The following is a 26,829-nucleotide window of genomic DNA, read 5'->3' on the forward strand; positions in this document are numbered from 1 at the left end:
CTGAACTAAAAACTGGGTTACACATACTTTGAAAACAAATTGTCATTAACATTAAATTCTGTGGCAACTAAAAGCACCATAGATGAGGGGGAAAATTAATTTGTATTCTCCAAAAGATTATAAACTGAGGATAGGTGTAGATTTTATATGCAAGTATCTCACAAGATAAAACCTGAAAAATTAAATTTTATTATATATAAAATTGTATTTGTTCTTTCTACAACTAATTTTTGTTTTCTCAGTATCTGTTCTACTAATTTAATAGAGGGGAAAATATTAAAAGTATTCAAAAAATCTTCAAGACCTTCCTATATATTACCACAAAATTAAGTATATGAGTAATTGTTTTTGTCACATTAACTTTTAGGTTGATTTTAATCTAACTGTTAATTTTCAGCATGTCTAAGTACGTTTTTTATTGATATTACCTTTACTTAGCTAACAACTCCAAATTCTGCACAGTATTATTTTTAAAGAAAAACAAACAACAACAATAAAACACTTGAAGTCATTGGAGAATGAACAAAAATAGGAGAAAGATATGGAGGAGCATTGGGGCGCCTGGGTGGCTCAGTGGGTTAAAGCCTCTGCCTTCGGCTCAGGTCATGATCCCAGGGTCCTGGGATCCAGCCCCACATTGGGCTCTCTGCTCAGCAGGGAGCCTGCTTCCTCCTCTCTCTCTACCTGTCTCTCTGCCTGCTTGTGATCTCTCTCTGTCAAATAAATAAATAAAATCTTTAAAAAATAAAATAAAATAAAAATTAAAAAAGATATGGAGGAGCATAAATTTTTTTGAGAATTATTAATTAGAACAGAAAAAAACACTTCTTGAAGGAAGGCCAAGTTAGTAATACATAAGGAAATTAAAATTTCAATAGAAAATCTGAATTCTCCCTGCTCTGAAGAAGTAGTGCACAGAGTTGGGCATCATACCTGATGGACAGAGAGGTGATACTAAGAAAAGGAGGCTTATATTTTGTATTTAAATTCTGCCCAAAACTTTGATCATCATCAACCCATGCGTGTGTGGGACAGAATCCAGCTAAAGATGCAAAAAGTTAACTGAGATTTTAGCTACCCACTAAGGCACAGAATTTGCAGTTTGAGTCAAATTAATTGTCTATTTAAAAATAAATAATCAACACTCCAAAAAATAGTGCATAACAAATCCATAGTCTCCCCAATAAAACTCTTCAGATATCCCTGATAAAATCCAGAAGTAGTCCCACAAAAATTTCTTTACATGTTTCAATTCTCAAAGAGACAATGAGTCTCAAGATGACACATATGCTTTAATGAATAAACAAAACAGGTTTTTAAGATTTATTTATTTATTTTAGAGAAAGGGAGAGAGAAAGAGAGCACGAGTGGGGTTGCAGTGGGGGAGGGGCAGAGGGAGAGAATCTGAAGCAAACTCTGTGCTGTGTGTGGAGCCAGAGGTGGACTCCGTCTCAACATACCGAGTTCATGCCTGAGCCAAAACCAAAAGTCGGATACTTAACCTACTGAGCCACCCAGGCACCCAAAAGGGGTGACTCAGTTGGTTAAGTGTCCAAAAAGGGGTGCCTGACTTTTGATTTACATTTTAAAGCATCCATAAAGCTATGCTTACAAATAAGTAGAAAAATTCTGACAAGAGCTCAACACTAAACATTTACCTGAGGTGTATTACTATGAAAATGTGAGAATACCTGTATTACCAGAGAGATACCTCATGTTTGTGTTCTGAAATATTCAATATTGTTAAAATGTTAATTCTTCACCAAATGACTAGAGCTCAATGTATTCCTTAAATGATTATATGAAAATGAAAATATTTTAATATCTAGAACAATCTCAAAAATGAAGAAGAATACCGTGCTGCTTATATTGTCTTATTTTAAGGACTATAATAAAACTATAATAATCAAGATAGCATGACTCTGACATAGTCATGTCAGAGTATAAAGTATACTTTATATACTTTATACAAGTATAAAGAAGGACTAGAAATAAACCCACATTTATAAGGCCTTTGATATTTGGATAATGATGTCAAAAGCATCTAATAGAGGAAGGAAACTTTTTCCAAAGGTTTTCTGGAATAACTAGATAACCATAGGAAAAAAATAACCTTGATTTTATCTCATACCATATTCAAAAATTAATTTAAAGTGGATCATAGATCTAAACTTGCAAGATACATTCATACAGAATATAAAGAAAAGGGAAAAAAAGAAAGATAAAGGGTACACAATATTTCATTGAGCATATAGTATTAAGGAATTAAGGCTTAAAAGTTAAAATTAATCAAAGATTTTCTAGAACTACTAAAATATAACTGTGTACTGGCACTCTTTTATAAACTGCTTTAATATCTATGACAAAATAAGTACAAAAAGTAAGAATAAGTGTACTGAAATTTCTATAGCAATATGACATTGTCAGGATATCATCCAAGATTCTCCTTGAAGACTTTCCTGGGTGTTGCCAGGAAATTATCCCAGAATCTTCTAAAACAGTACTAAAATAAATAAATAAAATAAATAACCAATCAATCAATCAACCTGGGGATTGGTGCTGATTAATTAACTTTTTTTTTTAACTTCTTCATGACAATATAACCCTAGACATTGAAAGTAAATGTTATAAAAAAAAAAAAAAAAAAAAAAAAAGAAAGTAAATGTTATAAATTGACAGCAATTTGGCATTGCCAGGACATTGACTGATGCACAGACAAGGTCAGGTTTTGAATATGGATGGGGAGTAAAATGGGGGACAACCAGCATACTAATTCAAAGCAGTAATTTAATTTTACATTACAACATTGGTTACTTTGAGGATAGTCCATTACTTGTATCCCAAAAGTATGTGAAAAGTGATAAAATGGTCATTTTATAATCATTCTAACTTCAGAAACTTTATTTATTGATGAAAATTAAGGTATAATATTTGTTTAGAATCCACGATGTGGAATATCTTTCCATTTTGTTGTCTTTAATTTATTTTATCAATGTTTTATAGTTCAGGGTACAAGTATTTCAGCTCTTTGGTATTTTTTTCAGCTTGATTGTAAATACAATTGTTTTCTTAATTTCTTTTTCTGCCACTTCATTAATAGTGCATAGAAATGTAACATATTTCTGTACATTGATTTTGTATCCTGTGACCTTCCTGAATTCACTTATCAGTTCTAGAAGTTTTTTGATGTAATCTTTAGGAGTCTCTATATAGTATAATGTCATTTGCAAATAGTGAAACTTTCTTTCTTTCTTAACAATTTGGATGCCTTCTATTCCTTCTTTTTCTAGTCTAATTGTTATGGCTAGGATTTCTAGTACTATGTTGATTTAAAATGATTAAACTCCCTTGTCTTATTCCTGATCTTAGGGGAAAACTGCTTTTCACCATTGAGTATGATGTTAGATATGGATTCTTCATATATAAAAAAGATAAATATTGTGAAAAAGTCCATACAACCCAAAACAATCCACAGCTTTAATGAAATCCCTATCAAAATATCAACAGAATTTTCACAGAACTAGAACACTCTAAAATTTGTATGGAACCATAAAAAACCCTGATGCTAACAAAAAACAGACATACTGATTAACAGAACAGAACAGAAAGCCCAGAAATAAGCCCATAATTATGTGGACAATTAATCTTTGATGAAGGAGGCAAGAATATGTAATGGGAAAAAGTTTCTTCAATAATGGTGCTGAAAAACAGGACAGTAATACACAAAAGGAAACTAGACCACGTTCTCACACCATACACAAAAGCCAATTCAAAATGGATTAAATATCTAAATCTGAGACTTGAAACCATATAAATCCTGGAGTAGAGCACAGGCAGCAGTTTCTCTGACATTGGCTTTAACAACATCTTCCTAGATATGTCTCTTGAGGCAAGGGAAACAAAACCAAAAATAATCTATTGGGACATCAAAATAAAAATCTTCTGTGCAGCAAAGGAAACAATCAACAAAATCAAAGAACAGACAACTGAATAAGAGAAGATATTTGCAAATGATCTATCCAATACGGGGCTAGAATCTAAAAGACATAAAGAACTTAAAAAACTCAACACCAAAAAAAGAAAAATAATTCTGTTAAAAATGGGCAGAAGATATTAAAATACATTTCTCCAATGAAAATATTCAGACAGCCAACAGACATATGAAAAGATGCTCAACATCACTGATCCTTGGGGAAAATGCAAATCAAAACCATAATGAGATATCCCCTCATACCTGTCAGATCAGAAAAAAAAAAAACAAACAAACAAACACAAGAAACAACAAGAGTTGATGAGGATGTAGAGAAAAAGGAATCCTTGTGCTCTGCTGATGAGAATGCAAACTGGTGCAGCCACTGTGGAAAACAGTACAGAGGTTCCTCAAAAATTAAAAATAGAACTACCCTATGATCCAGTAATCACACTATTGGATATTTACCCAGAGAATATGAAAACATTAATTTGAAAAGATTTACATGCACCTTTATGTTTCTTGCAGCATTACTTACGATAGCTGAGTTATGGGAACAGTCCAAGCGCCCATCAACAGAATGGATCAAGTAGAAGTGGTGTGTATATCCATAACGGAATGTTATTCAGAACGAAATCTGGCCATTTGCAATGACACGGTGGAGCTGGAAAGTACAAGGGTAAGCAAAATAAGCCGGAAAAAGTAAAATACCATATGATTTCATTCATATGTGAAATTTAAGAAAAAAAAAAAACCAAATGAACAAAGGGGGAAAAAAAGAAAGAAAGATAAACCAAAAAGCAGACTTTTTTTTTTTTAATATTTATTTATTTATTTATTTATTTATTTATTTATTTATTTGACAGACAGAGATCACAAGCAGGCAGAGAGAGAGGGAGGAAGCAGGCTCCCCGCTGAGCAGAGAGCCCGATGCGGGACTCGATCCCCGGACCCTGGGATCATGACCTGAGCCGAAGGCAACGGCTTAACCCACTGAGCCACCCAGGCGCCCCAAAAAGCAGACTTTTAAGTGTAAAGAACAAGCAGATGGTTACCAAAGAAGAGACTGGGGTTGGGACTGGTGAAAGGGGAAGAGGAGTGAGTGTATTTATCTTAATGCGCACAGAGTAATATCTGGCCCGGCTGAAGCACTGTATTGTGCGCTGGAAACTAATACAACACTCGAGAGCACTAGATGTTAACTACACTGGAGTTGGGAGAAAAAAGAAAAAAGAAAAAAAATTAAGTAAATTTAGTTAAAATTTTAAAATTTTTCAAAGATTTTTAGAGATAACCCGGTAAGCAAAATAATTACAATTTAATTTAAATTCTGGCTTTAATAAAGCAAACTGCAATCCACTGGTATTGTCAAAAGAAAAAAAGAAAAAAAGAAAGGCATGCATTTCTGAGGGTGATATTGTAGTAAACCAGAGGATGATGATGGGAGTAATTTTGAAAATTTAAAGATCAAAATGCACTGTTCTTATCCAGAATGTGACTCCCCTATATATTGTTTGGGTTTGTAACCATAAATGAAGTACTAAAAACAATACCATATGTCTTCTTACAGACTAGCCAATGAAGTAGCAAAAACATCAAACTTTAGCAGCATTTTGAGACAAATCATAAAGAATTAAGCTCAAAACAATTAAAAAAAAAACAAACTTTGAAATCCTTTTTGAATTAAATGCTATAGTAAGAGGTGCCCAGGTGGCACAGTCAGTTAAACATCTGTCTTTGGCTCAGGTCATGATCCCAATAGGCTCCCTGCTCTGTGGGGAGTCTTCTACTCCTTCTGCCTCTCCCCCTCCTCATGCTCTCTCTTTTTCTCCCAAATAAATACATAAAATTTTTAAATGCTACAGTAGCATACATCCAAAGTACTCTACTGGCTTGTGAAAATATTAGTGGAAAGCTGTACCCAAATGTTTACTTGAAATGTTTGGTAATACTGTGACAAAATATGAAACTCAACTGTTTTTCCAAGGACACCGATGCCCAAAATATACAAGAACTAACAATATGAGAGTCCAATCCATGGAAGAAATATAGCTAACAAAGTGTGTTTGCTTGCAGTTTATTGAATCTACAGATGCACCTTAAGTCTTGGAACACAACTGATTCATTATTTTCATCTATAGAAACTCTGTTCTTCTAATATTCTAACTTTTCTTTTTATCTACCATTGAAAAATCACAGACCCTCTCTTTGAATGGGAGTATCCTGTTTGATCATTGATGATTTTGTTGGGAAACTTCTATGTAAAGAACAGAGTTTCTGCAGAATATTGTCATGTTCCATAATTAAACAAAGTTTATCAGTGAAGTAGTGTATATTCTTTTTTTTAAGATTTTCTTTATTTATTTTAGAGATAAATATATATAGAGAGAGAGAGAGAAAGAGTGAGCCCAAGTAGGGGGAGGAGATGTAGTAGAAGGACGAGCAGATGCCACGTTGAATGCAGAGCTCAACTCGGGACTTGATTCCATACTGAGCCACCACAGTGCCCCCATGAATATTCTTGATCTTCCACACTTATAAAATAATTATTACTGAACTCCTTAAACACATTGAATTTTAATTTTCTTCAAGGGAAGATCAACATACAGAACTGTAATGGTCCCAATATTTATTTATTTCTCTCCCTTAAAGCTGTCTAACTATAATTTCACAGAATGATTTTTTGGAATATATTACCAGTAAATGATTAAAGATGCATTACAAAAATTAGTACTTTTTTTAATTTGGAAAAAGGATAATAAACCAGTGATTGCTGAAATTCTTTAAATATCTTACATGAATATTATTAGAACAATACTTACAAAGAATATAGATACATATTATTTCTTATAATTAATGTTACCAATCCAAGGTAAATTGGATAGTTAACAAGAAAGCAATAAGCACATTTGTCACAATCAATACTTTATATTCAGATATCCTCAATATTTGTATAACGTTTACATGTAGGTACTTACGTGGGGAATTTCTACTTCTCTCATAATATTTTGTTTAGTTCTAATTGCAAAATGACATTTATGAGTGTGATGACAATACTTTTTACTAAGTGCTTATGTGCACATTATGAACAAGGCTTAGGTTTTTTATTTACCTATATTATGTTTCTCTAATGATATTTCTATAATGTGAAATTATATGTACATGTCTATATGTATATACTCATATATCTGTTGTCTAATAATTAAAACCGAATTGTATTTTTCACTTCACTTTGCCTAATAATTTTATTGTTTTACAAAAATATCAGATCACAGTACATTAGAAATACACACAAAAAAATTCCTAAACCAAAAATTATTTGAGAAATTTACCCTAAAGTGCATGAATTACACCAACGTTTCATTAAAATCCCATGGCCCAAATTTTGTATAAAAAATTGTGGATTAATGCTGTATTTAAAATAAGGCATATGAAAAATAATTTTATAGCTTTATTAAATATATATTAATATCAATCAAAATTTTCTTCAGAAATGTAGAACAATTTCTTTGAGGCTGTATACTGGAATTTGAGAGAGAGATTAGGATTTTAATACTAAACTATTGGCATATTTACTTAGCTGTGACACAGACCCAAGATTTTGTGTGGCTGTCCATAACCTCACAAGTTAACCCCTGTACATTTAAGAAAGACTGAGCAGTGATTCTTAGGCTTGAGAATATACATAGTATAATGCTTCAAAATGCTTTTATTTTTTTCTTTTTCCTATTGGAAAGAAGAGAGGATGGCAGTGAGAGGTATGGGTATACATCTCCAGGTATGACATAGATACAAAGTGACACTGCTGCTTAAAGAAAATAAGACCAGGTGTAGACTGCTTACAAATGTAGTTATGCCTAAATTCGCTCTCCATTTTGAATGTGGTGATGGGAAGGTCAAAATAAAGATTGTCCAAATAGCAATTCTGGCTATAACAATCTCTACAGAGGAACATTTGTAACTGCAGAAGCAGGATGGCCCTTAAGGGCACAGCAGAGCTCCTAGTGCTGCATGCTGATCCTCAGTGCAGACATGCCCAGTTATTTTGTAATATTCATTTACTCCTTTTTTCTACATCTCCAAGAAAGTAAGCAATCACCATTGTTTAGATTAAAATTTGTTAATACATATATTTTTATATAAAATGAAGCATTTGAAAAAAATTTCTGAGAGTACTTGTCCTATGTTGATCATTAATACCTATAAGTTCAGGGATAAGAACTCTACAAGCATTATCTCTTTTAATATTCCTATAATGCTCATAAAACCTGTGCAAACTCTCCTCTCTCATATGTGTACATGTTACACTATTATAATGTATGTATTTAGAAATATAATCAGAATGCACTAATAGAATACATAATCATAAAATACTATGTCTATATAAGATGTATCTATGCCTAAATTTATATCTTAAGTTCAATCTATATCTACTTCCATATGTTTATAACTATAGTATACTGGTATAATTTTGAGAGATTAGCTAAGTTCTAAAATAATCATACCCAAGATTGTTAAATTTCACTAGTAATGATTTAACTACCATTCTCTTTTATCTTATGGGAAGAAATATCTAAACATACCCAATAAATAACTGGCTGGCAAGTATATATTTTCAATATCAAGTATGACACATCTAGCCATTTTATATATATATTTTAAAATACACTATGAATGATCCACAGCTTGAATACAAATCTTTTATGTACTCAATGTAAAAATAAACAGATTCCCAGTAGCCATTATCTGTCCAGTGTGTGTCTGCGATACTATGGCGATGTGTCTTTATTGTACTTTTGATACAAGTAAGGAATAGAAATATATCAATCCTTAAAGCTCTTACCTAAAAGACTTCAGGGTTTATTCAACAAACCTGCATAAAATTCAGCTTCTCAGCAGATGAAACAAATGTACAATAACTTAGTAAAAAATATAAGGACACATTTATCTTTTATTCAGCATCTCAAAGCTAATCCTGGGATATTATTTGAATTCTATGGAGTTTCAGTCTGCACTATACTAATGCAGTTACAATTTCATTTGTTACAATTTCATTTGTTAATATTTAAGTGTTTGGCTTTGGCTATTTCTGCTGTTGTATACTCAGATGAGTGTTGATAGTTACAGGGTCAATGAAGAAAAGTAAAATTTCAGAAAAATTTTTAAAAAGTAGAATAAAGTTCTTAAAACTGCACTTTGGCAAGATTTAGTATTTGGAAAAATAATAATGTTAATATATTGAGAATAATAATGTTAATAATGTATAATAATAATGCTAATATAATGTTAAAATACTGGGATAAAAATAAGCTACTAGTTTCATGAACCAATTATATTTGGCTACAATTCAGATTCCCAAGAACATATTATAATCTTACTGTTGACATTCATTATAAAATTCTATCTCTTACCAGACTAAATTTTTTTATCAGAATCAAATGTCATAATAAGATAAACATATTTTCTTGTGGAAGGATAGTATAAAGTACTGCTGTATGTCATGAACCAGAATTTTATGTCCTCTTCCCCCAATTCATATATGGAACTCCTAATCCCAGAGTGGTTGCATTTAAACTAAAGAAGTAATTAAGGTTAGGGGTATATAGGTGGCTTGGCTGATTGAGCATCCACCTTGGACTCCAGCTCAGGTCATAATCTTAGGGCCCTAGGATCAGGCTTCCTGCTCCGTGGGAAGTCTGCTTCTCTCTCTCTCTCTCTGCCCCTACGACTGCTCATTCTCTCTCTCTTCCTCAAATAAATTAATTAAATCTTTAAAGGAAAAAAAAAAAGAAATAATTAAGTTTAACTGAGTTTGTATGGGTGGGTCCCCAATCCCATAGGATTAGTGTCCTTATAAAAAGATACATCAGACCTGTACCCCTGGGGATAAAAATATATGTTTATAAAAAATAAAAAATTAAAAAAAAAAAAAAGAAGATACATCAGAAAGCTCTTTCTCCAATGTGCACATAGAGGTCATGGGAAAATATAGCAAGCTTGCAGCCACCTGCCAGCCACAAAAAATGCCTAAGAAATGTACTTTGCTGGTACATTGATCTTAAACTTGTCAGTTTCCAGTACTCTGAGAAAAATATGTGTTGTTTCAGCAACCCAGTCTGTGGTGTTTTGCTATAACAGCTCAAGCTGACCAATATACCATATCTGCCGGAAGGAGTAGTTTAACTTCCTGTTTAAATATTTCTAGCATTTAAGGTTTTATTAAATATTTATCTTAAAATACAGCAAGAAATTTTATACACGTTATGATGTTGAAGTCCAGAAACAACTATATTATACAGAGGAATAATTTTTACTTTAACAAATACTATACACTTTTTTTGACAATTTAAGTTGATATATCTCTAGAACCTTACAAATACAAGCACTAGAAAAGGAATAAAAAACAAAACTGAAAACAAATAGAAGGGGGAAAAAAACAATAAAGATTAGAGCAAAAATAAACAAAATAGAAACTAAACAAACAAAACACAATAGAGAAGATGGATAAAACTGGGGGTATCTTGGTGGTAAAGCATGTGACTCTTGGTCTTGTGGTTGTAAGTTCAAGCTTATGTTCAGTGTATAGATTACTTAAAAAATAAAATCTTTTAAAAAATAAAAAAGGAGAGAAATAACTGACATCACAGAAATACAAAAGATTACAAATGAATATTATGAAAAATTATGTACCAAGAAATTCTACAATCTAGAACAAGTCAATAAATTCTTAGAAACATAGAAGCTTCCAAAACTGAATCAGGAAGAAAAGAAATTTGAACAGACCAGTCACTAGCAGTGAAATTAAATCAGCAATAAAAAAAACTAACAAACTAAAGTCCAGGGGCAGCTGGTTTCATAGTGAATTTACCAAAAATTTAAACAAGAGTAAATACCTATCTCAAACTATTTAAGAAAATAAGAGAGGAAGGCAATCTCCCACTTTCATATTATGAGGCTAGCATTAACCTGATGCCAAAACCAGATAAAGACAATCTTAAAAAGGAGAACTACAGGCCAATATCTCTATAGAACATGAGTGCAAAAATTTTGTCAACAAATTAGCAAACCAAATCCAATCATCAGTTAAAAAAATCAAACAAACCAGTTAAGTAATGGGCAGAAGACATGAATAGATACTTTTCCAAAGACATACGGATGGCTAACAGACACAAGAAAAATGCTCAACATCACTTGGCATCAGGGAAAAACAAATTAAAACAACAAAGACATACCATCTCACACCAGTCAGAATAGTTAAAATTAACAAGTCAGGAATTGACAGATGCTGGCGAGGATTCAAAGGGGAACACTCTTACACTATTGGTGGGAATGCAAACTGGTGTAGCCAATCTGGCAAATAGCATGGAGGTTGCTCAAAAACTTGAAAATAGAGTTACTCTATGTCCCAGCAATTGCCCTACTAGATATTTACCCCAAAGATACAAATGTAGTGATTCAAAGGGGCACCTGCACCCCAATGTTTATAACAACAATGTCCACAGAAGCCAAACTATGGAAAAAGCCCAGATGTCCATTTATAGATGAATGGATAAAAAAGATGTGATACATATATATAGAGAAAGATAGATAGATATCGATATAAATATAAATATAAATATCGATATCTATCTGTATATATATATATATCTGTATATATAGAGAGAGATGATAGATAGATATGGCTCAGTGATGAAAAGAAGAAAGAAAGAAAGAAAGAAAGAAAGAAAGAAAGAAAGAAAGAAAGAAAGAAAGAAAAGGAATCTTGCTATTTAACAATGTGGATGGAAGTAGAAGGTATTATGCTAAGTGAAATAAGTCAATCAGAGAAAGATAATTTTATGATCTCACTCATATATGGAATTTAAGAAACAATACAGAGAATCATCGGGGAAGAGAGAAAAAATAAAACAAGATGAAATCAGAGATGGATAAAAACCATAAGAGACTTAATCATTGGAAACAAACTGAGGGTTGCTGGAGGGGAGGAGGGTAGGGGATGCGGTACCTGGGTACGAGACACTAAGGAGAGGATGCGATATAATGAGCACTGGGTATTACATAACCACTGATGAATCACTGGCCTCTACCTCTGTAACTAATAATACATTATATGTTAATTAACTGAATTTAAATAAATGTTTTCATAACAATTAAAAAATACACTTAGTGCTTAGAATGGTGTTAGGTCAACAGTAAATATTCAAAAATTATTAGCCAATATTAAGATGCTGTGTGACTTTTGGCAAATTATTTCTCAAAGCTTCAATGTACTCTTCTATAACAATATGATAATAATGTAATATTGTGATAAAAGCCACATAATATTAACAGGAATGTTGGGAGGAATAATTGCAATATATAAAGCACTTGGCAACTGGTAAGGAAATGTCCATAATCATGTGAGCTGTTCGTACTGTCATCATTATTGGGGTCAGCACATGAGATGTTCTGCTCTCTGCAAGATCCGTTTTGTTAACTGAGCTGATAAACTTAACATTAATATGCTGAATTATCATATATTAACTATGTTTTGTACTACTGTAATAGTATGATTGATAAACTAAAGGTAAATATAAGAATGTGCTAGGGGAAAAAAAAGGAGAAGAAAAGCAAAAAGAAGAAAAAAGAAAGAGAAAAGAAACAAAAAAAGAAAAGAAAAAGAAAACCTAGAAATAAGCCCATGTTGAATGATAGAGAAGATATAAGTTTTGTTTTTTTTTTCTCAATCCTGGTCTTTGGGGTGAGAATGGACATTCTCACCTTATTCTTGACATTAACAGGGATTCTTTAATGTTTTGTTTTGTTTTATAGTTCTGGGTATTGATTTGGAGTATAGGTGGTTTATCATGTTATAAAAGTCATTACATAATTTTATCAAAAATATGTTTTAAATTTAGTTAACAGTCTTTTTATCATCTACAAAGATAATTGTGATTTTTTTTACTTTAAGTTATGAATTATTATTTATAAGTTAGATTTAACTGTACTTTTATTTCTTATTCTTTCTTTTTTTAAAGTTTTCATTCAAATAGTCTTTCTTTTTTTATTTCTTTTTTTTTAAGATTTTATTTTATTTTATTTATTTTTTAAGATTTTATTTAATTATTTGTCAGAGAGAGAGAAAGAGTGCATAAGCAGGCGACGTGGCAGGGAGAGGCAGAGAGAGAAGCAGGCTCCCTGCTGAGCAAGGAGCCCCATGTGGGACTCGATCCAAGGACACTGGGATCATGACCTGAGCTGAAGGCAGCGGCTTAACCCACTGAGCCACCCAGACGCCCTAAATATTCTTTCTTAAATCTTAGTATTAATGGTGTACTCTACATAAAAAGTGGTTAGTTTTCTTATTTTTTTTTATACATTGGTATAGGCTAAGTGGCAATAGAATTACATGGTATTTGAAGATTTGATAGATGATTCCTACAAAATTTTCAAAGCCCAGTTTCTTAAAACTTTTTCTATGTCTTCTACACAATTGGTAGGTTTAAACTTTCTATTTCTACTGGGGTCTGGTTTGATAAATTGCATTTTGCTAGAAAATATCCATTTAATCTATATTCCTTTTTGTTAAAGATTTATTCATTTTAGAGAGGGAGAAAGAGAGAGAGAGAGAGAGATCCAAGGGGAGGAAAGCAGGAGAGAGAGAGAATCTCAGGCAGACTCCCAGGTGAGCACAGAGCCCGATGTGGGGCTTGATCTCAGGACCCTGAAATCATGAAGTGAGCCTAAATTGAGTCTAATGCTTAGCCAACTGAGCTACTCAGGTGTCCCCACTTAACCTATATTCTGTTTTGTTTTGTTTCTAGACTTGTATGAAGAATCTCTTTTATTTTATTCAAAATACCTTCTATTTTCATAGCTTTCCCCCCTTTCATTGTTTGTTTTGTAAATTTCTCCTTCCCACCCCCTTAGGAGAACTAATGGTTTTTCTATGTTGCATATTCATTACATCTACATCTGTTTTGTTTTTTAAATTACTAAGTTATATTTTAAGGTTATCATTTCCTGTCTTATATGTACCTCAAAATTATCTTTTGGTTCTTTTTCTAAACTTTTTTTTATTACATATTTCATGTATGTACTTATTTTGTACTTTCATTTTCATTTTTCTAGTTATTTAAAACTATGTGTTCCCTTAGATTTTGGATTTAATTGACCTATTTATACTAAGATTGTACATTTTCATTATAGTAGTTTTAAGAATAATTAAATTATTAATTTAATAAAATTAAAATTTATTTTACATCAATATAAATCTTCCAGTTATTTACCTAAAATATAAACAAAATGAAGTAGTCACACAAACACACACAGACAGATGATAGATAGATGATAGATAGATGATAGATGATAGATAGATAAACATAGATATTTAAATAAATGTGTGTTTCACAAATGTTCATTTTAGGAAGTATAACACAATACAGCTCTCTTTCACCAAACTCTCATGTTTGTTAGAACATAGTGGTATGCTATAATGCTCTGATGTCTCCTTTAACAACATCCAAAATATGCATTCCCTTGGTGATCAATATTTGAAAATTTTTAAAGAATTTTTTATTTATTCACTTCACAGAGAGAGAGCACAAGTGGGCAGAGAGGGAGGCAGGATGGGGGGAGCAGGCTCCCCGCTGAGCAGAGAGCCTGATGTGGGACTCGATCCCAAGACCCTGAGATCACGACCGGACCCGAAGGCAGAGGCTTAACCCACTGAGGCACCCAGGTGTCCCACAATATTTGCAAGTTTTAAAACATCAACATACTATTCTATTTTTTCCAACAATTTTAATTAAAAAGCTTAACAATTTTCACTTATAAGTATTGAAAATAGATACAGTAAATACTCTATGAAGTTCAAATATTAAAAACCTCTATATTGTATAATAAATATGTTAACTCAGAGAAAAAGATTGAATTTGGTCCTTATCTTTGTCAGTCTAGTATGCTACAAAGCAATAGACTAGGTAGCTTTTAAACAAAAGAGATTTATTTCTTATAGCTCAGGATGCCAAAAATCCAAGATCATTGCTGGGTTCCACGGGAGCTCTCTTTCCGGTTCCAGAGGGAAGCCTTCTCATTCTATCCTCATATTGTGGAAAGAGAGCTAGCTACCTTAACCTCTTTTCATAGGGATAATCATTTGTTTGACTCATGAGGTTGCCATCCTCATGACTTTTATTTTCCAAATGCCTCACCTCCAAAAACCATCACACTGGGATTAGTAGTTCAACATAGAAATTTTGGGGGGAACACAAACTTGTAAAACATGTAAGCTTTCTTAGAGTTTATACTTTGTTATTCATGTAGGTAAAGAGCTACATGACTAATCTTCATTTTCCAGCCAGCCAAATCTACAAATCCATACAGTTTAAGTTTATTTACAAAAAGCCCTTTGAAGATTAGGCATAAACTACTAAAACTCTTCTAACTAAATAGTCTCTCCATTAAGTCCTGGCTAGTAAATCCCATAAAATTGTTCAAAAGATCTGATGAGGTCAGCACTGCTGGCTTCCCTGACATAGGAGGGAAAAAAATCACAGAAAGTTTATTAATATTGTTCATCCCACCTTAAAAATAACAGGAATAGAGTAAACCCTTCTAATGGGGACTTAAAAACAATCAATTCTATTAAGCAAACTTTGTTTCAAAGGGAGAATTGAAATACAATTATGGCTTTTCTTTCTTTCTTTTTTCTTTTTTTTTTTTTAATGAATATTTACTTATTTGAGAGAGAGACAGTATGCACATATATGGAAGCCAGGGGAGGAGCAGAGGGAAAGGGAGAAGAGAATCTCAAGCAGACTCCCTGCTGAGCACAGACCAGACAAGGGGCTGCATTTCATTACCCTGGGACCAGGACCTGAGCAGAAACCAAAAGTCAGAGGCTTAACTGACTGAGTCATCCAGGAACTCCCATTATGGCATTTCTTAAAACTACTATAATGAAAATGTACAATCTTAGTATAAATAGGTCAGTTAATGAAATATGCAATAAAAAATTTTAGAAAAAGAATCAAAAGATAATTTTGAGGATAAATTAATAAATTATTCATTTATATCAAGAATAGTGGGAATTAGGATTTCAGTTAGCATTAAAATTTTCACGAGTGGATTACTGACATCCAAGCCTATCTTTCTAAAGAGTAACCATAATTTTCATGTTCTGTAAACTTTCTATCTGTCTCTTTGATGGCTATTCACTGATCCGCTTTAGAATGCGAATGAAATCCAAAATCTATTGATATTAATTCGTTTTTTGTTTATCTTCCATATCATGTAGTTTATAATTTACAAAGGCTCTTTGGGATTAGACGGTGAATAGATATTCAATATGGTTACGTTATTACAAATGTATGCCATTAGCAGGATAACTGGTTATTATAGTTTTGTTCACTTGCTCTTTTTTAATTTGAATATAGGGTACGTAGTTTGGTTGCCTTGTTTTCTTTCCTTTGTCTTTTTTAATATATTTGTACTACTTTTTGCTTTACTTTGACCTCCATCTATTAATATTAAAAAGTAATTTCTCTTCACTTTTTTAATATTAGGTTATTACACTTTACCAGTGCATATAGAATCTACATTTTTTACTCTTATAGGCTAATAATCAATCATTATCAAATAATCATCAGCATTTGCCATATTTTTACTAGGCAATCTTTATTTGATAAAGTTTGTTCCCTAATATGTTCTAAGAAAAGATTGATAAGGAAATTATTTCTGTAGATCTTGCATGTTTAAAATAGTTTTTCTAAAAGCCTGATCCTTGAAAGTCAGATTGGCTGAAAATAAATATTTGGCTTACACTTTTAGGCTTCCTAAAAATGTTTTTCCTCTGCTGTCCAATTTGGAACATGGCTTTGAGGAAGTCATATGATAAACTGAATATATTTCCTTTATAAAGGACTTAATATTGTTTTTAAGAAAAAAAATTTTCAAGTAGGAAGAAAAATACCCAAATTGATGATTGGAAGTTGTTAAAGACTGATATCCTAGATTAATCTTTATCTTTCATTAATTTAAAACTTTCTAAAAATATACATAATCCATTTTTTAAAAGATTTTTTTTTAAATCTATTTGACAGAGATCACAAGTAGGCAGAGAGGCAGGCAGAGAGAGAGAGAGAGAGAGGAGGAAGCAGGCTCCCCACTGAGCAAAACGTCTAACACAGGGCTCGATCCCAGGACCCCAGGACAATGACCCAAGCCAAAGGCAGAGGCTTTAACCCACTGAGCCACCCAGGTGCCCCTATACATAATCCATTTTTATTTAAAGAAAATTAACAATTGAGTTTTGGGGGTATTTTTTTCCTGGAAAATTATTTTGGAGAAAAATGAGGAATAGCACTCATTTAAGTGTTCGTACAATTTGAACATTTGTTAATTCCCAACAAGTGATTATTACTTCAATTAAACAGCTGTGATCTGATCCTAGTAAATCAGTCAATTTGTGCCCCAGAAAGGGAAGGCTGACGAATGCCAACATCGAACTATCAATTTTAATTCACCTCTTTCTGAGACAGCTCTCTCTTGCCTAAGGGAGATTGGAAAACACTATGAAGGGACCAGCATTTCATCACCCAGAAAGAGATGACAGTTAAAGTCATCCAAGTACACATAAATGAACATAGCATTGTCTTAAGAGTTTAACCTGGGTTAATCATGTATCCCCTTCTCTTATTCAAAGTACAAAGTATCCAACAGCAGAGCTGTGGAGGAACATCAGGAAGAGGCACATATGTAGATGGCCATTTGGAAAATATCCTCAGCAGCCCATGTAGGAACATTTTTTCCATATGGGATGAAGGCTTCATTTACCTGACGTTTCAAACAGTGAAGGTTAAGGTAGTAGGCTTTATCATCAAGAACCTAGCTTTATAACTCTTCTATTTCTTTGGGAAAATTTCTAAGTTTCTTTTTTTTATCTGTAAAATATGAATAAATACAGTATCTTGATAGAAATTTGTAAGGATTAAATGATGTGAGCCCACAATTATATGATTGACACATGAGAGGTCTTTACTTCACTTTCTTTCTTGGCCTATGTTTTCCAGGAACCGATTGTTCACATCTTTATATGATTTGTTCATAACTTTTGAAACTTAACAGCTATATGCAGTGCAGAAAAGCAACCTCACCAGTAATTATAAACATCACTCTAACAGTGAGCAATGAGGTACATATATTGAATGCCGTGCTCTAAATGGCAGGATAGGATAATAAAACTTTTCTTGTGTTTGTGTGTGTGTGTGTGTTTCTGTGTGTGTATCCCATTACATGTTCTCTTTTGAATGTATTAAATAAGTATTTGAATGTCTTATAATGCCTTTATCTTAGTAGATAATCACATGTAATTCATGTATAAATGCATTTATACTACAAATGTGTGCTAACACTTTATTTTACTTGTACATGAATAATAAAATTTTTGGAGGTCACTAGTTTGGTCAGTAAAAGCAAACCAAACTTTGGTAGTATTGGTGAGGCCGTGCATGGGTGTACATAACAGAATAAACGGAAATTAACTGCCGGTATTGCTCTTGACATCCCCGGGATCGAGCGCAGCATTTGGCACTATCCCGCTCCTCCGTGGCACAGTTCATCTTGTCAGCCAGGGAGACAGCCTGGATGCTCAAGCTGGTGTTCCTCCCCAAAAGTTTTTAACTCTCAGAGTTGTTTGGGCTGAGCCTCTAGGAACTCAGCAACGACACTTCAGATTTTCCTACCCTAGTTCCCCTTCAGCGGTGGTTTCTGCCAGAGTCACTACTGCGGGCACACCTTGCCTGGATCGTGGTTGATATATTCAGCTACACATCCCCTCAACCACCTTTCATCAAAATGACTAGGAGGAGGAATGCCCAACAGAGGAATAATTCAGAGACTGTGCCCTTTACCACAGAATTAGTGGATATGGACATAAACAGTATGTCAGAAAGGAAATCCAGGGTAATAATTATCCAGGCAATGGCTAGGTTAGAGAAGACCATTTGTGACAACATAGAATCTTTGAGGGCAGAAGTGAGGGCTTACCTGGCAGTACTAAAAAATGCTATTAAGGAGATCCAATCCAATCTAAATTCTCTAACAGCTAGAATAACCAAGACTGGATTAGTGATCTAGAACACAAAGTGATAGAAAAGAAGGATTAGGAGGACACTTGGAACAAACAGTTTAGAAGCCATGAAAACAGAATTAGGAAAATAAATGACACCATGAAATGTTCTAACATCAGAATTATTGGGATCCCTGAGGGGGTGGAGAAAGTGAGAAGACTAGAAGATATAGCTGAACAAATACTCGATGAAAATTCCCCTAATCTGGGGAATAGAACAACTGTTCCTGTCCTAGAGGCAGAAAGGATACCCCCCAAGATCAACAAGTCTAGAAAGAATTCCAGACACTTAATTGTGAAAATCACAAATCAGTGATTGTGAAATTGTGAAAAATCACAAATTTCAGACAGGTCTTAGAGGCAGTTAGGAGGAAGAGATTCCTTATGTACAGAGGAAGGTCCATCAATATAACATCAGACCTGTCCACAGAAACCTGGCAAGCCCGAAAGAGCTGGAAAGACATATTCAAGGCATTAATGAGATGAACATGTAGCCAAGAATCCTTAATCCAGCAAGGTTGACATTCAAAATGGATGGAGAGATAAAGAGCTTCCAAGACCAGCAAGGTTTAAAAGAGTATGTTATCACCAAGCCGATACTACACAAAATATTAAGGCAGGTTCTATAAAAGAAGAAAGAACCCAAGAGTGACACAGAACAGAAATTTACAGAGACAATCTATAGAAATAATGACTTCACAACCAACAGGATGTCAATAAAAATATATCTTTCAATAATCACTCTCAACATGAACAGCCTAAATGCTCCCATAAAATGGCAAAGGGGTTGCAGATTGGATAAAATGACAGGACCCATCCATATGCTGTGTTCAAGAGAAACATTTGGAACCTAAAGATTCATCCAGATTGAAAATGAAGGAATGGAGAATTATCTTTCATGCCAACGGGCCTCAAAAGAAAGCTGGGGTATCGAGTCTCATAACAGACAAATTAGATTTTAAGCTAAAGACTGTAGTCAGAGATACAGAAGGATGCTACATCATTCTTAAAGTGTCTATCCACCAAGAAGATCTAACAATTATAAATATTTATGCCCCTAATATGAGAGCACCCAACCACATAAGCCAAATGTTAATCAAAATAAAGAGTCATATTGACAAGAATACATTAATTGTAGGGAATCCTAACATGCCACTCTCAGTAATAGATCATCTAAGCAGAAAATCATAAAGAAACAAGAGCTTTGAATGACACATTGAACTAGATGGACCTCACGGATCTATACAGAACACTCCATCCTAAAACAACAGAATACTTATTACACTGTATATGTGAACCACATCTTTTGTATCAATTCATCTGTTGAAGGACATCTCGACTCTTCCACAGTTTGGCTATTGTGGACATTGTTGCTGTGAACACTGGGGTGCAGGTGCCCCTTCTTTTCACTACATCTATATCTTTGGGGTAAATACCTAGTAGTGCAACTGCTGGGTTGTACGGTAGTTCTATTTTTAATGTCCTGAGGAAACTCCATACTGTTTTCTAGAGTGGCTACAGCCAGTTGCATTCCCACCAACAGTATAAGAGGGTTCCCCTTTCTCCACATCCTCACCAACAATTGTTGTTTCTTGTCTTGTTAGTTTTTGCCATTCTCACTGGTATAAGGTGACACCTCATTACAGTTTTGATTTGTATTTCCCTGATGGCTAGTGATGTTGAACAATTTTTCATGTGTCTGTTAGCCACTTATATGTCTTCTTTGGAGAAGTGTGTGCTCATATCTTCTGCCCATTTATTGACTGGATTACTTGTTTTTGGTGTTGAGTTTGAGAAGTTCTTTATAGATCTTGGATACCAGGCTTGTCATTTGCAAATATCTTCTCCCATTCCATGTGTTGCCCCTTAGTTTTGTTGACTGTTTCCTTCACTGCACAAAAGCTTTTTATATTGATGGCATCCCAAAAGTTCATTTTTGCTTTTATTTTTTAACAATTTTTATTTATTTATTTGAGAGAGAGACAAGGATAGTAACAGAGCACACCAGTGGGGAAGAGAGGGAAAAACAAGCTCATCATTGACTAGGGAGCCGGACATGGGGCTCAGTCCCAGGAACCTGGGATCATGACCTGAGCTAAAGGCAGATGCTTAATCAACTGAGCCACCCAGGCACTCCCCAAAACTTTATACATTTGGAGATTTACAGTCCATTCAGTCTAATCATATATAGTGTGCTCCTATATTTTAAGGACAAAATGTAAATTATACAAACAGGCATCTAAATTTGAGAATCAATGCAATGGGATAGTTTAAAGTTTAAGCGACAATGCATTTCACATTAATTTGCTAATTAGTAATGCTGTGTTTTGAAAATATGTGAACTCAACTGGTTATATTGACTTTGATTAATTTATTATAAATATATATGATTTAATCAGTAATTTTAATCTTCAGGAGATACATATTGAGATGAAAATAACCTTTTATATCATTTTTATTTCAAGTGTTGCTAAACTTAGAATTTACAAGCATTGACAAGAAAAAGAAAATCATTCGATATTTTAGAGGTAAGTTATATTTCAAAAATATAACTCAACTATTCATGGACTCCTGTCTTTATAGTAAAAAAAAAAAATTAGATTCTTCTACTCATTTCTGCAAAACATTTAGATTCTTCTACTCATTTTTGCAATATCTACTTATTTTTGCAATATCACCTAAATAAATGTTTACTAAAATACCCAAAACATAAAAAGATTTTTACTTATGACATGTTCTGAATGTAAGTATTAAAACTTTAAAATATTAAAATTTTAAAAATTTAAAAAAATGTTTTTTTGTTGTTGTCAGAGAAGATACCAGTTTTAAAGTTTTTAACAACCCATTACTGTTGTGGGTTAAATATCGACCCTCTCAAAATCCACATCCACCCAGAAACTGAAAATGTGATTCTTCTTTGGAAATAGGTTCTCTGCAGGTATAATTAGCTGAAATTTGGTAGATGAAATGAGCCTGGATACCGGGTCCATCCAGTTTTGTTAGATGAGCCAACTTTCAATGTCCATCCTAAGATAGTTATTTCCAGCAACAAGGTGACAGTATGTCTCTCTAAATATCTTTCATGTTCACAGGGATGCACAGTTCATTCTTGTCCTCTTCACAGTCATCCTAGCAACCAGTTCCCTCTGCATTTTTCAACCTTCCCTTAACTAATTTGAATACCCTCCTTTGGGGCACAGACTAATATGACTCTTTCCCACAACCCACCACAATTTCAGGAGACAAATATGGTTTCCATAGGCCGTTTCTATCCATATCTACAAAAATTGCTTATGTTCTTTTTCTCTGTATATTTTAATACCATGCTGTCTGTTACATAACATCTCCATTAACAACTTTGGGTTCTCAACGATGAAAATTTATTGTACCATGGTTTTGCTTTTAGGCGCCACCGATTTCTCATACCGATACTATATCTACTTTGGTAAAACAGCACAACGCATGATCATGTAATCCAGTGGAAGATACTCAGCTTGTATTATTTTTCTAGACACAATGATTTGTCAGAGAATATCTGATTAGTCATGAAAAGCAAAGTAATCCCAATTTTATACTTTTAAAAAAGCTATTTGGAAATGTATATTCTAATCACATGACATAAATCTGGAGGTATAAAAGGTTATTGCTGCTATAGTTATCTTGAAATCAACAGAAAATTTAGAATTTAGTATGTTAATATTTCTTTGATATTTTTTTCTCTTTTTTACTCAAATGGGATCAGTGCCATCTAAGAATTTGATCTGCTAATCTAACATCAGTGTCTAGTATTCCGTAGTTTCCACTTTGGCTTTGTGACGTTATGGGATTTTTCAAGACCACAATCCCCATTTTAAATAGTGTCCATTCTATTCCTTATTTTCTTAATTGTATTTTTAATTTCAAAATATCTTTTTTTTCAAAGAACTTGATCCTGTATTCCATACATTTCATATGAGTAACATCTCAAAAAGCATTGAAAATCATTAAATATGGGTGCTGTTTATTTTTCCATGAAATTTACCTTCATATGATACAGTTTCATAATTTGCTTAGTATCTTTCTGTCACTTTAAACCAGTGCAGTTTGCAGCATTAATTGTTTATTGGAATCAAGCGAAGGGTTTTTAACAATTCACAGATTTGCTATGCTATGAGCAATTAAATTAGAATCTCTGGGTGTGGGTCCTGGCACTGATATTTCTTTAATTCCACCAGATGATCCATTGCTCAATAGAGAGCTCCTGTTCTAAATAATAAATAACCTTTCTTTGACTACATGTCTATGTATTCAATCATACTGAAAACTATCATCACATAAAATGGTGATCAATTCAAGCTACTGGATTTTTCTAGGTAGTTGTAGTTCAGCAGGAAGTGAGAAAGGCGATCTTTCTTTCCCCTCTGACTAGAATTTAACATGTATATGTGCTGGAAATTACAGAATAATGAGTTCCTTGTCTATGGACTCTATGTATAATTGAGAAAGGCCATGCTCTGTCAGCTTCCCCAAAGGGGAATACAATTATTTTCCAATGTCATCAGGATTAGTGTGTTGCAAGGTTATGGGAGAATCTTCCTCATGCTTTGTGGGATTCAATCCATTTCATTCCATCACCCCCCCCCCCCTAAAGCAGCTATGAATTTGATCATTCCTCACATACTGTTCCACAGAGAAAAGTTGCCCACCCCTGGCTATTGACTCTATTGTTACTTCTGGCCATGCATCAAAACAGACTGAGATTTTGCCATTGTTTAACAACTAGTTACTGATTACTTCTGATTACTCCTTTTTATGGTTGATAGAAAGCAATCATAAACAGGTTCCTTTCACGTACCAACTTTCCTGATTTTTCAGCTACATCTGCCATATTTGTAATTAGAACTTTTTCTTAGTTGTATCTTAACAATAACATGTATTTGGCTTATAGCTGTGGTTTTAAGTATTAAATCATGAATATGATCATCTGATAAAAATTATAGTTTATTTCAATCTGGAATTTAAACCAGATTATAGTAATTTATATAGTATTTCAAACTTTTAATTTTAAGAATTAATTTCAATATTTGCATTGATTTTTGTAATTACATATAAACTTAACTGATTTTAATATTCACCATCAGATTTTTTTTCTCTTCTGCAATTTCATGATTCATAAATTATAATCCATTTTGAGTATATAACTCAAAAAATGTTTTCAGGAGACATTAAAACTCGTTATTTTCTGATTCCTTATTAGACAAAAAAAATCTGTTTTTGTGGTAATCAGATGAGACCTTAGTTGCTTCTATTCAAAACAAAAATATTATTCTATTGTCATTATGCATTGACTACAGGAAGTCAGAGTGGTTTCTTTTGAAGTAATAAGATATTAAACACTCCTCCCTGATGCTTAAATTTTAATATTTTATGTTTTTATTTTTACCATTTAACTAGGATGAAATTTTGCATAAGATTGATCTCATTTTAAAATGTGGTAAAATCTAACTGACATATATCCACATTATTTTAGCACCTAAATATTTCCCTCCACTTTAACCATGTCTTTATTTCTGTTTTATTTCCCTACACATTTTAGATTTATCTGTACATATGTTTTATCTTGTCACTTTTCAACAAATTTACTAATAAATAATTTATATACAATTTAAAATATTTCTTCAAAGAGTTCAATGAGTTATGCCAAATGGGTATACCTGTGTAAACATTACACAGTCAAAACACAGGATATTTTTCTCCACCCAAAAGTTCCCTCATACTTATTTGCATTAGATGCCTGCTAACCGAGGCCATAGTGGTCATTTCTGTGTTTCTGTCACTATGAATTAGTTCTGCCTACTCTGGAACCTCACACAACAATTCATGCAGTTAGTTCTGTATTGTATCTGGCTTTTCTTGACCAACATACTGCTGCCATTTGAATTTTCATAAACATTTTTCTTTATTTTATTTTATTTTATTTTATTTCTTTTCAGTGTTCCAGAATTCATTGTTTATGCACCACACTCAGTCCTCCATGTAATATGTGCCCTCTATAGTACCCACCACCAGACTCACCCGATTCCTAAACATCTTTCTTAACTGTTTCCTTTCTCAGCCTATTCTCTCTGCATCATGCTATTGCCTTGCATATTCTTCACGTTATTCTATCTCATCTGTGCCTCCTCCCTTTTATCCTTTTAATTCTTTCTCAGAGTCTCAATGTAAAATTTAATTTTGTCCATGTCTTTAGGTTCTGTAGCAAATATGTATTTTAGAAATGCTATTTATCTTTAAGAATCATATTCATGTTTATTTTGTGCTGCCTATTTTTTTTCATCTAGATCTAATAAAATTAGTTCACCTAACATTAACATTTTGAATGTTAATTCAAACTAAGACATAGTCATTTTTCATCATTGTTAAGACTTAATTTCTGCATTTAACCTGTCTCCACATTAAGTCTAATTTGTGCTGGTAAAATCTCCCATATCTGAATGATTAGAGGTTATTTATATTTTCCAACCTAATTTCTATTATTACCATGCCTTCCTGTAGAGCAACTTGGCCAAATCACAGAGGAAATTGCTGGTATCTCTACCTCTTATCTTTGTTTCAATACCTGGCAATTAAATTTCAAAAGCTATGCCTCCCACAAAACTATTACTTATGTCTTCCCACACTCCTTTCTTCCTAGTTCCCCTCTGATAAAGTTTCTAAATTTAGGAAACATAAACTTCAGTTAGATAATACAGTATTTGGAGTCCAGGGGAAAAGATGAGGTTAAAGTCACTCAAAACACAAGCATGTGGGATGTCTGGGTGGTTCAGTTGGTTAAATGGCCGACTCTTGATTTCCACTCAGGTCATGATCTGGTCATGGGATGGAGCCCCACATGGTCTCCCATGCTCAGCAGAAAGTCTGCTTGAGATTCTCTCCCTCTTCCTCACCCTCCCCTTCTCCCCACCTTGCATGCATGTGCACTCTCTCTCTCTCAAATAAATAAGTAGATCATTTTTTTTAAAGGCTATATTTTATGGAAGTTAGGAGTAAATATAGAAGTATAGGTAACTCAGATATTTACTTGCATATCTATATAATAATATATTAAAAAATTTAAACACCACCATGCTTTAGAAAGCAAATGTCTTTATATTGGAACTCATGATTTTTTTTTTCTGTACCTGATTATTTTTTCTTTCCTGATTTGGTTCTTTTTTTTTTCCTTCATATTTTTTTTTTAAAGATTTTATTTATTTATTTGACAGAGAGAAATCACAAGTAGACGGAGAGGCAGGCAGAGAGAGAGAGGGAAGCAGGCTCTCTGCTGAGCAGAGAGCCCGATGCGGGACTCGATCCCGGACTCCGAGATCATGACCTGAGCCGAAGGCAGCGGCTTAACCCACTGAGCCACCCAGGCAGCCTTCCTTCATATTTCTATAATGATTCTTTTCCAGCTAAGATATTTTTCCATATAAGTCTTAGAAATATTTTGAAGTAGGAAAACATGCCTTGTGAATTCTGTTTTAATGTCTATATGCAGAAAGTCTAATTATATCTATCCATTCTGAGTAAAACATATTATTGAATCTTTCTCAGTCAAATGTCTCAGATATGGTTGTTATTTCTTGGTAACAGAGTTGAATTATGAGCACACTTAAGTTATTTCTACTTCTAAATAGCAAATTCAAATTACATATAATGTCACACACAATAATTACTTGTTAGTACTTAAAATATAAAATTTAAAAGGAAATAATAAAAGGTCTTTTGA

At 33.2% G+C, this 26,829-nt stretch overlaps 1 long non-coding RNA gene across 1 annotated transcript in view; it reads right to left on the reverse strand.

Annotated features, from left to right (window-relative positions):
* Nucleotides 1-26,829, reverse strand: part of LOC132012815 (uncharacterized) — a 91,144-nt gene that overhangs the window by 56,352 nt on the left and 7,963 nt on the right. The window contains exon 2 of the long non-coding RNA XR_009402772.1: nucleotides 4,509-4,634. This is a non-coding gene — a long non-coding RNA (uncharacterized LOC132012815). The remainder of the gene's footprint in view (nucleotides 1-4,508; nucleotides 4,635-26,829) is intronic.

The sequence above is a fragment of the Mustela nigripes genome, chromosome 3 (assembly GCF_022355385.1).
Source record: "Mustela nigripes isolate SB6536 chromosome 3, MUSNIG.SB6536, whole genome shotgun sequence".
Lineage (NCBI taxonomy): Eukaryota > Metazoa > Chordata > Mammalia > Carnivora > Mustelidae > Mustela > Mustela nigripes.